This window comes from Lissotriton helveticus, chromosome 7 (genome assembly GCF_964261635.1).
Source record: "Lissotriton helveticus chromosome 7, aLisHel1.1, whole genome shotgun sequence".
Lineage (NCBI taxonomy): Eukaryota > Metazoa > Chordata > Amphibia > Caudata > Salamandridae > Lissotriton > Lissotriton helveticus.
In genome coordinates this window covers 1922772639-1922785362 of record NC_136068.1, presented here as the reverse complement: position 1 = coordinate 1922785362, position 12724 = coordinate 1922772639, and the positions used below count along the sequence as shown (strand labels likewise).

Sequence of the window (12724 nt, the reverse complement as noted above, 5' to 3'; positions counted from 1 at the left end):
AATGTACCAAAAACTCTTTTATCATTTAATCATGTTTTATAACAGAAATTAAAATACACCAAATGTGCAAAAACGTTTTTTGATTATTTCTTCTAAATTATGTTTGGGCGAATGCCACTGTTCATGTGCTAGTGTTCACTGAGGATTTGCCTGGGTATTTTATTCACATATATATTGAAGATAAACACAAAGACTGTATTTATTGCTTATACCCGGATCACAAGGCCACTGATTGTAAGATTGGCAAGACCTTCTCTACTAAGACTCTTGGAGACCGGGAAGGATGACTTCTGACTTGGTTACAGAAGATGAAGTCACGGTAAGAGGTAATTTCTAGACAGTGAAGATTCCTCCTCAGCAACATCTTCGAGGAGGTCTACAAAAAGGGGTAGGTCTTCCCACTTCCACGTCCACTGAACCCCCTGCAAGGGACTCTCAAAAGACCTGATAGGTCTAGAAGGCTTAGTCCCAAAAATTCTCATCACCAAGGTGCAAAGGAGAGGGAGGGACTGGTTCCTGAGGTTTTATCTGCTAAGAAGGCAAGCCAAGGCCCTTCTACTACCTCTTCACCATCGGAAAAGCAGAACATTTTCAAGAAACCTGCAAGTACACCTCAGGAGACAAAAAGGGAGAAGAAAATCCGTCCGTCGGCGACTACTTCCTCAGGTACGTCAACGACGACATCCAAAATCCTTCCAGTTTCATCTACAACTGTCGTCGAGAGCTTAGTCATCATTGACTATGTTGTCGGCGTAGTTGACGGTACATCCTACCTCTGTGTCATCGACGAGACTGACCACGTCGACGGTGATACCGACGATGGCGACAACGAAGACTACATCGACGACTAAGACTATGTCAATGGCGACGATGATTCTGACGTCGACGATCAGCCACCATTCCACCGTCGCCGCTTCTTTCTCTGGCGACGACGATTCTTTCATCGACGACACCATCGACGACTGTCGACGATTCAAAAAGTCAAGATTTCAATTAAGAAAAGACTGATTGTACCAGAAATTACATCACCCAATAGGGTGACACCGTTACCTCCAGCACTACTTTTGGAGGCGGAATATTCCAATGAGGATGAAAGTCCGTATGGGGATGCTTATAGACTGCCTCAGCTCCAGGTGAAGTACCAGGACTCTTTATTCGGATGATTATTACTTGGGTCAGCATCCACAAGAGCAATTCATTCCTCGTGATAGACCTCAGGATCCATCTCAACAAGGTATGGTGGCTATGCCGTCTTCACTAATAAGTGACCGTCAACTAATGTTGTTTGACTACAAGAGATTTCCATCTCAAGCCTCTGAATCCATACAACCGCCTCCGCCTCCTTATACTTCTGCGGCATGAATATCTCAAAGGCCTGAAGGGGAACCTTTGGCAGAAAGTCATGATGTTATTACAGTGCATGATGATTCATCAGACGAGGACCAGAATGTGGAACATATCCCAAATCCTAACAGAAAATGCAACGATTATATCATCCCAGATCCGACTTCTCCATCTCCGGACCCCGTGGATTCGCCTCAGTGGACATAGGGGGTTTCCATAATCTTATGGAAAGAGCGTCTAAAAGATTTGGCATTCCTGTTCCAGTGGAACAATCAGACTGCTTCCTCTATGATTTTAAGGAGCCTTATAAGAAATCTATCCGTACCATACCTATCGTAGAACAGGTCTGGAGTGAGGGTAAGAAGGTTATGCAGTCTCCTGCTACTGTTATCCCGGTTCTACCACGTCTTGAGAAGAAATATAAGGCTCTTGAGGATAGTCCTACCTGTCTGATTGGGCAGCCGAAGCCAGATTCTGTTATCTCTCAGGCGGCTCAAAGAAAATCTAAAAACCCAGCAGCACCCTTGACCGCACCGCCAGACAAGGAGTGCAGGCGCCTGGACAATATGGGCAAGAGGTTTTCCTCTATGTCCAGCCTTCTCGTTAGAGCCTCTAAAGCACTAGCAATTTAGGGACGATATGATAGCCAAATGTGGTGCGATCTCTCCTTTTATTGATCAACTTCAGGAGAGTTCCAAGGCTGATGCAAGAAAAATCCTGGAGGAGGGTGAACGATATTCATCCGAGATTATAGATTGTGCAATGGATATTGCTACAACTCCTTTTCGAGCCTTGGCAGGTTCAGCAGTCCTGAGGCGTCAAGGTTTGCTACGATCTACATGGTTTCGCCCTTGAGTGCAGAATAAAATTCTGGATCGGTCTTTCAATGGTGATATGCTGTTTGGCAAGCATATAGATGACGCTTTGCAGGACATTAAGAAAGATACTGAGACGGCAAGATTTTTGGGCACACTTCAATATCGCAAGGTGCCTTTCCGGGGTGCAAGAGGAAAAGGTTTTTCTACGTATAGGTGAGGTTATCAACAGCGCTACTCCTCCTATTCACAATATTCTCAATCATTCAAGCCTCAATACACTCAACGGCAGAATCAATCGGCGTCTTTCTCTCGCCAGTCTGTGAGAGGTAAACCGGGACGTCAGGTGAGAGATACCTCTAAACGTCAATAGCGGCTTCCCGGCTCTGCCTACTGGTCCTTCACCCCTTGTAACATCAGTGGGGGGCAGGATAACACATTTTCTCGATTGCTGGAAGATCCTAACCAGATCCTAACCAATCAGTGGGTCCTAAATATCATCCAATTTGGTCATACACTAGAATTTCAAGTCCTCCCACCTCCCAGAGCTCTTCGCGCCACAGAATCAAAACATCAGCATCTTCTCCGTCTCGAAGCTCGTCAACTGCTCACCAAGGGAGCGATAGAGCCAGTACCGCTCTCTCAATGAGGGAAAGGGTTCTATTCCAGCTTTTTCCTGATTTGCAAGACAGAGGAAAAGTGGCACCCAATCTTAGATCTGAGGGAGCTCAACACCTATCTCATAAAGCTCTCCTTTCAGATGGTCTCTCCAAGATATCTTGCGTCTTCTGAGTCCAGGAGATTACATGGCGACTCTGGATCTCCAGGACGCATATTTCCACGTTCCGATCGACCCAGCTCACAGAAAATATTTACGCTTCACAGTAGCCAAGAGCCCCTTTCAATTCAAAGTACTGCCGCTCAGGCTCAGATCCGCTCCGTGGATATTCACAAAGGTATTGGCCCCGGTAGCAGCATTCCTCAGGAAACAATCTCTAGGTTTTCCCATACCTAGACGATTGGTTGATAAAAGCTCCAACTTCTCAAGCAATGACAAATGCAGTCGAAAGTTGCATCCAACTTTTCAATCATCTGGGTCTGCATCTCAACAAAGAAAAATCAGTCTTTCTTCCATCCAGAAGGGTCAAGTTCCATTCTGGATACAAGAAGCTGCAATGCTTTTCCTTCGGAGGAAAGACAGGAAAAGCTAATCTTCTCTGCCAGCCAATTATAAAAGAGACGGTCCCTGTCAGTTTGTCTATACAAATCTTTCCTAGGATCGATCTCATCTTGCATACCATTAGTTCCGCATTGCAGACTGCGGATGCGCCCCTTGCAAGAACAGCTAGACATGCAATGGCGCCAGGTGGATGGTTCTTTTGAGGACAAGATAAAGGTCACTCCTCTCATGAGAGAAGCAGCAATTTGGTGGACTGTCAAGGAAAATATCTCAAGAGGGATCTCTTTCAGGATGGATCCATCCCCTCTGATTCTAACCACAGACGCCTCTATGGAAGGGAGGGGCGCTGTCTTACAGGACGTCCAGGTGAGCAATCACTGGAACCCAGAAGAGCGCCTTCTCCATATCAATCTCTTGGAACTCAGAGCGATTCGTTTAGCCTTGCAAGCTTTCCTGCCGAGGGTTCAAGGCGCAACCGTTCTGGTCGGGACGGACAACACAACGGCCATGCATTACATAAACAATCAAGGAGGTACGAGGTCATCTTCTCTCGACAGAGGCACAAGAAATATGGGAATGGGCGATTCTCCAGAACGTCTTCCTTTCAGTGGAGCATCTACCAGGCACTCTCAAAACAGACACCTTGAGTCGTCTGTAATCAGCCTGTCATGAGTGGGAATTGGATCAAGATATTCTGGACGAAGTTTTTCAACGTTGGGGCACTCCAACTATAGACTTTTTCCCTACTCCAGAAAAACAGGAAATGCCGACGCTTTGTAAGCTGGGATCACCATCGAGGGTCACTGGGGAATGCTCTTTCGATGTCTTGGTTAAGCTCATTTGTTTACGCCTTTCCTCCAATTCCCCTGATCCCGCGGCTTCTCAGGAAACTAAAGACGGAACCTTGCAGAATGATTCTAATAGCACCAGCGTGGCCTCGCCAATTCTGGTTCACGGAGCTTCTCCTGCTTTCTCAGGACCATCCATTTCACCCGTGTCCCATTCCATCTCTATTAACAATGTCCCAGGGACAAGTGGTACATCCAGATCCGAGCTCTGTCCATTTGAAAGCTTGGCTCATGAGCACAGGGAATTCCACAGTTTAAATATCCCTTAGGACTGTAGGGAGATTTTAACTCCAGCTCGCACACAAAGTACAAATAAAACCTATCGCGCTAAATGGAAGCGCTTCTGCCTGTGGTGTCGCCATAAAAACATCCATCCGTTCTCTTCAGCTCCTCATCAGATACTGACTGACTTTGTCGCTGGCAAAGTCAGGCCTTTCTCATTCTTCCATCAAAGTACATCTGGCGACTATTTCAAGATTCAGAAGACCAGCTTCTGGTCCTTCTCTCTGGTCTGCTAGGAATATCAACAATTCCTGAAAGGTCTTTTCAGGGTCTTCCTGCCACTGCGGCCTCCACCTCCGGCTTGGAATCTCAATCTGGTTCTTGCTCACCTCATGAGACCTCTGTTCGAGCCAATCCACAGGGTGGACTTCAAATTTTTGGCTTGGAAGTTAGCCCTCACTTCAGCTAGGAGAGTGGCAGAGTTGCAAGCTCTCCATTTTTGAACCTTTTCTACAGTTCAAAAAGGGCACTGTTTTTAAGGACCAATCCGAAATTTATTCCAAAAGTCCCTTCGGACCTACATTTGACCGAACCAGTGGTTCTGAAGTCTTTCTTCCCTCGACCTACGTCTCCAGCTGAACGGTCTCTGGATTCCTTGGATGTCCAGAGGTGTCTCAAATTTTATCTTGAACGCACAAAGGATTTTTAGAAAATCTTCACAACTTTTTGTGGCTTTTAGTGCCCCTCAAAAAGGTCTTCCTCTCTCAAAACCAGGAATCTCACACTGGATTTCAAGTACAATTCATTATTGTCACCAAGCGTCAGGAAAGCCGCTGGAGAGACATGTACGAGCTCACTCCACAAGATCAGTTTCATCTTCAGAAGCTGTTTGCTGGAGTCCCTATAAAAGACATTTGTAGGGCGGCTACATGGAGCAGTGACCGTACATTCACAAAGCATTACTGCCTGGACTCTTTCATTAGGAGCGAAGCGGCAGTAGGACAAGCAGTCCTGAGGAATCTTTTCTAATGAGACGTGAGCTTTCCCTTCTATCCCTCCTTCCTATGATGGCACATTTTGTATCACACAATTTTCTGATGTATTGTTACAAAGTATATAATTATCATATGAAGACGGTTATGCTGAGATATTTTAATACTCATGTAACACAACGTGCAATTGTGGCTTACTGCTAGCTACTCTGATACAAAGCATGGGAATCTATGAAAGGTCCAATACTGGGGCAAGAAAACAAGTTGCTTACCTGTAACTTTGGTTCCCCAGTACCTCCTCCCCTGGGAAAGCTCAGCCTTCAGCAAAAGTGGTTAATTGATGAACCGTTATTACTATTTCATTTGTATTGAAAATATGTTGTGATAATATTTTCAAATGCCATATGTTTTGACTATGAAAAGCTTGACGAACAAGAACGCACACAAATAGTTTTGATGTATACTGCTTAGGAGTAAAAATACTATTCTTTGAAAAATAAATGTTAACTTGAACATTTGAATATATGTGATAAAATTCCATTGAAATTACAGAGGCGTTTTGCCCATTTGCTGTGCGACTAGCAGCCCCGGGTTGCCCAGGGCTCATATTTACATTACTGTTACACAACGGCAGCAAAAATAGTCTGAGGCTCTCTCAGGAGGGTTCTATGGGGTGAGGCTAATCTGATTGGTTGTTGCAAGTTTTTGGTCTCTTTTACAAAGAGGTAGGTAGGCTACAAAATGAGATGAGGCCTAGGCCTTTCTTTCTCTTTTGTACATACTGCTATGGTATTTTCTATTTACCGAGGCTCCCAGGCTGACGACGGGGAATGATACAAAGCATGGGAATCTATGAAAGTTACCAATACTGGGGAACCAAAGTTACAGGTAAGTAACATGTTTTCTTGCTCCACCCCCTGGGGGACAGGCTGAGCTCCCCAACCTCGTTGATTTCCTCAAGACCACCGCCTATGAAGACAAGATCTCCCACTCTCATGGCGATCCGTTGCACCCCTCCTCCGTATGGTCCTCTCATAGCCCTACTAAGGACCTTCCCTCCATGCCCCCACCTAGGAAGACGAGATCCCACACTCGTTCATTGTAAGATCTCTCATGGAGATCCCGTCGCACCCTCCTCCGTATGATCCTCTCATAGCCCTACCAAGGACATTCTCCAGCAAAATATGTTAAGCAATTCACACATCAGTGTCATTTAGGGGTCGCACAGAGTCCGTTCCCCCCCCCCCCCTCCTCCTGGCTTGCGGCCCCTGGCAGTGCCTTTGCGACCCCTGGCCTCTGTGGCAAAATCAGTGCCAGGAGTATAAGGGCACCTCGTCCTTATGGATGTCAGTCGCGGCACCACTTTCCTTGTTTTCCATCAAGTTTTTATTACACTAATAGTGAATAATAAAATATTATTCACCATTACTTGCATGAACGAATAAATGAATCTTTTTTAAATGCATGTCTGCATGCTTGTGAGTAAGAGTGTGTTTAAATGAGTGTATGTTTTTGGGGCCAGGACTGTTTGGGACCAGGGAGTGATGCTTAGGGTTGGGGCATCAGTCTCCCTTTAACCTTCATCAGTACTTAGTATAACAAGCATTGGCATAGCCAATATGTCTCCCTTTTGGGACCTTAAGTGTTTATTTTGACGTTTTTGCGATAGTATTGTGTTATGTTGAAAAGGTTTAATTCACAGTGTTATATGTGGTACTTAGTACCACATAAATGCACATCACATAATTACACTATACACTACGCAACATCAATAAACTACACATAACTCAGTTGTATTATGTGTAGTGTCTTTATAGAGCATTGAGTGGTTATAAATTAGCAGTAGGTTAAATCCTTACGTGCTTCTGTCGGCCGTTGGCCGACGGGAGCACTGCCTTGCTAGTGCTGCAGTCGGCCAACGGCTGACGCGGTCCCGCCCATTTTGCGGAAGTGCCGCACTGCCGCAAAATCACGGCCACAGGAAAGGGGTTAAGTGGTACTGTGATATTATGTGGATTGTATTATTTTTGTATTGTGTGGAGTGTTATAACCATCATCAGTACATGGTATACAAATGACTACTGCTAAATCATCTTTTATACCTGGTGAAAGATCTCTTCCTCCAGAAGTGTTTTGCCACCAGACGCTTAATAGTGTGACAGTTGTTTGCTGAAAAAAATTAAAGACCTCTTTCAAGAGGCAATCAAGTCTTTTTTTATGTATGCATCTTTTATGGGCAGGTAAACTGAATGTTTCTCTTTTCTCTCTTCCAGTTCTCCTTGGTGGAATTGCGTGTAAGTTGTTCTTCTTCCCTAACTTGTATTGTTGGCGTGAACGCCTCCAGTGTAATGCTCTGTGGTGGTGGGGTGACCATGTTGCGAGGCTGTGACACCACTTCCCGCAGTGCTGCTTTCACTTGGGGTTCAAGAGTGTGGATAGGAGGCTCTGGGCACGAGCGCCTCTATCACTGTATATGTGCATGGATATGGTTCATTCGTTAATTCACTGTGTAATAAAACAAGCATTTGCAATGCAATAGGTCTCATATTTGTCAAAGCTGGAGCTCTTGGTGTTGAAATGACAATGTTTTTTACTCTTGTTTTTTGTATGGTGTGAAGTGGTGATATTTGCATAGTGCTATTGCCCTTCGTAAGACCTTGTGGCACTGGAGAACCAAAATGTGGGGAACTGGTTATAAAGGAGCGGATTTTTTTTTTTTCCAGCCAGCATATTACTAGTCACATCAATGGAATTCTATGCTCCTGAAGGCACAACATTTTAAACAGGACTCTGTATTTCACAAACATGACACATAATTCACAACCTACTGCATAATCTCCGATAAAAAACATATTGTGGCTCAAACTAAAGCAAAAAAACATGACGCGTGGTGCTGGGCACTGGCATGTTCTCTCCAAAGTTTAATCCGTCACCGTACAGTCGCGGATTGTTGAATTCAAGTACTAAACTGGTACTAATGAGGTTAATCTATTCCCAGCTAGTAGTTGTCACAGATATTGTTCTTAGTAAAGAGCGCTCACCCGCCCCTGGGACTTCTATGTGCAATAAAAAGAAACCTTCAAAATTAACAGATGCACAGAGACACCCAAACATGGAGGCACAGATGCAAAGAAACAGGCATACAGACCAGGCATATCTTTAGAAATCCAGCCACCTGCAGCCGTATACACAAGCATACACACCCATATGCACGTAGGTACAAGCACATACAGACACAGACACGCACAAGACGTGCACATAAGCAAGCCTGCACATGCATATACAGCATTACCAAGAGGATATACATTTACACATACAAGCGCACATATGCAGGCACTCCTACATACCTACACATGTGCACACTCAGACACACATGCATGGAGGCATGCACCCGCACATATACACGCACACGCTCTTGTCTCACCCCTGTGACTAACTTCAATTAAATATTTATTTTACGCCTTTGGAAAATGCAAGCCTTTGAAGTGCTCTGCATTGGGCGGGTTGAAGCCTCCTCGGTGTAGGAGGCGGCTGCAAGTAAGGACTAGACCTGGGTGGTACATTCCGTTCCGCTCGCGGAATTTGGGTAATTTCGCGTTCCGCGGAGAACGCAAAATTGCCCAAAATTCTGCGTGCCGCAACTTCGCAACTTTTTTTGCTTGTTCGCGTTCTCAAATGTGTGTTCGTAAGATTTTTTCCCCCGAGCACGCCAACAGCGATTTGCGAACAGTAAAAAAGCATCGCAAACAAAAAAAGCATCGCAAACAAACAATTTCGCGTGTTCGCGGAATTTCTGCGAATTCGCTGAGATTTGTTTTTACCATTTCACGGAGATTTGCGCAACGCGATTAGGCAAATTCCGCCCACCCGTAGTAAGGACGCGGGAGGAGGGGAGACTGCTTGCTAGAACATGCACTCTCATGGAGTTCGACCACAATAAAAATTTAAATTGGAGTCTGCAGTGACGCAAAATGCCTATTTGGTTCCATTGTGACATGTATTTAGTATGAGCACCAAACTCTCATAAGACAGTGGGTGCTACACAGTTGTGCTGTTGGTTAAAGCAGGGTCGGGGGAGGACGGCAAAGATGGCGGCCAGGCTGAGGGTGGAGCACAGTGATGGGGATTTTTAGGAGAAGGCTGTGGGTGTCGCTGAGCTTTCTTCACACAAACTATGTAGATGGCTTTCCTAAACCACTGCTGTGAAGTTTCAGATGACCCTGACTTGACTGGTTTCTAATGGGATGGTTGTTGCATCCTGTCAGTCTGTTGGTACAGTACAAAAGACGCCAGCGAGAGTGGCACTCTCCTTGTGTGCAGCCTGAAGCTTCACGAGAGCAGCGCCACCCCTGCAGGTTTGACTTGGAGAAGATACGGCATCCATAGCCGACCTCCGTGCCTCTCTGACCTCAATGTCCTCGTGCAACTACTGTCACACCCCTCCCACTACTACCGCATGCTCTTACTTGGTTAATGTGTCAGCAAAGGTGGAAGGCAGGCGAGCCGCGCTTTGTGAAGATATTAATCACGACCGCCATTTTTTTTATTCTTAAAGTTTTATATAGCCATTGTTATAAAAAAAAATTTAATCGGGGTACCCATTGTTAAAGTGTGCATCGCGCGCTGCAAATAGAAACAAGCGGCGGCCATTGTTAAAACTGTTGTCCTGTATGTACTGTGTACATTAATTAGACAAATGGTTCTCCAAATAGCCAATGAAAGCTACAGAGTAAGGACACATGTAAGAGGGGCTGTCCTAATAGGAGATAACAGGAGAGAGGAAGGTACGAAGGATAGACTTCTAAGCCTATTGATGGATCAAAAGCCATCCTTTACGAAGGACAGGAGGAGCCGATTGTAAAGATGGGTGGAGCTTAATCCCCATTTACTGAATACTGCATATCTCAAAGACCGAGCAAGCGCTGCCGAGGCGAGACCTAAAATAGAATTCAATATCATAATGGCATACTTTGCACTCATTTGACTGCAGTCTAGTCTTAAAAAATTAGAACTGGTTTGAACACCCGTTCGAAAAGTTATATTCAGGTTGATAAAGACCCATATGAGGGCCTGAATTACTTAACTGGGTGTACCAGGCGAAGACTAGGACATTGCACTTAATTACCAAAAAAGAAATGCACTGCCCTCCGCCTAGGGTTGAACACTGACAGTTTATGCAATCGCTTAGGAGAGCGGTTATGAAAGGCGGTTGCACCTTTTACTAGAGACTGACTAGGCTCCCTTGGAGGGAGGAAAAGGCACCCCCTACTGGTGGGTACAGGGCATTACTACACCTCTCCCTCGTAAGGAAATTACAGGGGTGTCCCTGGCATCCACTGTGCCCGCCTACCTCCCTAGTGCGCTGTGCACTGACTGCCTACCACCCACATGGCACACTACCACCCACATGGCACACTACCACCCGCATGGCACACTACTACCCACCTCTTGACAGGCTATTTGCATCTGCATTCGCATCTGTAAAACAAAAAAAAGCAGGGTCTGGTGGCTTACGGGGCTAATGCGGCCACTGTAGGGGTCTGTTTGATTTCATGGTCACAGGTTCAAATCCTGGCGGGTCCACTCTGCCTTTGAACCTTCTGAAGTCGATAACATGAGCACCATCAAGTTGGGTAACAATAACCATCTGTTGTTCGTCAACGAGATACCCTTCTGGGTGAATGTACACTTATAAATGCACATTGTTATATTATGGCACGTGCACAGACGCAAAGTGTCCCAATTTGCTTGAGCCCATGACCCCGGGGTCCATGGAGTGGGGCACCCATCTGCTGCGCCCCAGGGCACTTTTTGCGAAATGGCCTCCGGAATACCCGGCGATCATGACCCAGATTTTACATGGTCCATCTTTTCATAAGCCAGGGACACTTGCAGCTAGTGACCTTTGAAAATGGTGGGGCCTACACACCTTTCACACACTGCACCAGGAAGCCTGACTCTCTCTAAGAGGAACTTGGGTTGTCCTTCAAATTCTCAATTCTGAAATAAAATTTGCCAAATAGGGCATTTTAAATCACAACTTCCCCATAAATTGATAGGCTTCTATGGGGCACCGCCAAACTGTTTCAATACTCTAGTACTGTCAGACAAGTCTTACTTTGTCCCTGGGTGTTTATGGTTCACCCCCACTGCCCCGTTGAAACCTTTGTGGCGCACCAGTGCCCCACCGGTTCCCTTCATGAATTTGTCCTGCTTCATGAATGTATCTGATACTAGGCTTATGGATCAGCAATAAGGCTCCCAACACCAGTGCACAAGGAAAACTCCAATATCCCTTTTACATATGGAAATCCAACCAGTTTGCTCCAACGGCAACTACCGTCTGTTTATTGATAAACTGTGCGATTATTTAAAATCATTACAGTGTATTAAAATGCAGTTTGATTCAGATAAAATACAGTAATATACGGCCCCCCCCCCCCCTGCTCGACCTACACCGGTCAGGGACCATTGGTGCAGCTATGTGGTCTCGATACTGACTGTGTTCACTGGTACTATACATTATTAATATTAAAAAGAATTAAAGTTTTTAGTGTCATCATGAGACCTTGCTTACTAGAGTCTGGAAGGGGTGTAAAAGTTTGACATCCTCAGTTGAACTGTGGGCTTTGTCGGCCCCTGAGTCGGCCCCAGCTTTTCAGCGACTCCCTGTTATCTGTGGATTACCAACTACCGAAAGTTGCTGCGAATTCAATTTTCCACAAGAGCAAATACGCCTTTATATCTTGTCACTGGCCAACCCCAGAGCAAGTGTCACCTGGTTTGCAAACTACTTTGTTCTCCAAGTGGAAAGTACACTACTTAATAATTTTTGTCTCTTCCTCCCTAATATTTGGTGGAGTCCAAACCCATCCCCACCCTGCAAAGGCGTTTGCTCCCAGCCATGACCGAAGTGAACATATGACTTGTTTGTTTATTCTCAAAGCTTTCTAGATCATTACATCCCGGAGAATACGGTGTCCTGTGGTGTTATCAAACTTTCTGTGGCCCTCCTGCCACCGAACGCCCACCCCCTGCCCACAAATGTGTTTACTAGCCTGAAAATATTCATGTCAGCAAAACCTTCTTCAGGTGTAAAACTGGTTTGCAGATCAGACCGTCTGTAGTAGGAATAAATTGAACTTGCGTGTGACCTTGCAAATCTGGCCTCAAATGTCTAACTACTAGTTGTCATTGGTTCTTTTCTGTAGTTCCAGCGCTCCTTCCTCATGTTTCATTATCATTTGAGTAAAACTCATGTATGTGCTATTCTAGATTATCCTTTCAGCTCTAACATAGCGTAACCCCTTCCTCATCCTTTCC

The 12724-nt window shown here is 45.4% G+C and overlaps 1 pseudogene across 1 annotated transcript in view; it reads left to right on the top strand.

Annotated features, from left to right (window-relative positions):
• LOC144770899 (alpha-2-macroglobulin-like) overlaps positions 1-12724 on the top strand; it is a 198468-nt pseudogene that overhangs the window by 54511 nt on the left and 131233 nt on the right. Inside the window, exon 5 of the transcript XR_013599063.1 lies at positions 7675-7695. The product of XR_013599063.1 is annotated as an alpha-2-macroglobulin-like (transcript). The remainder of the gene's footprint in view (positions 1-7674; positions 7696-12724) is intronic.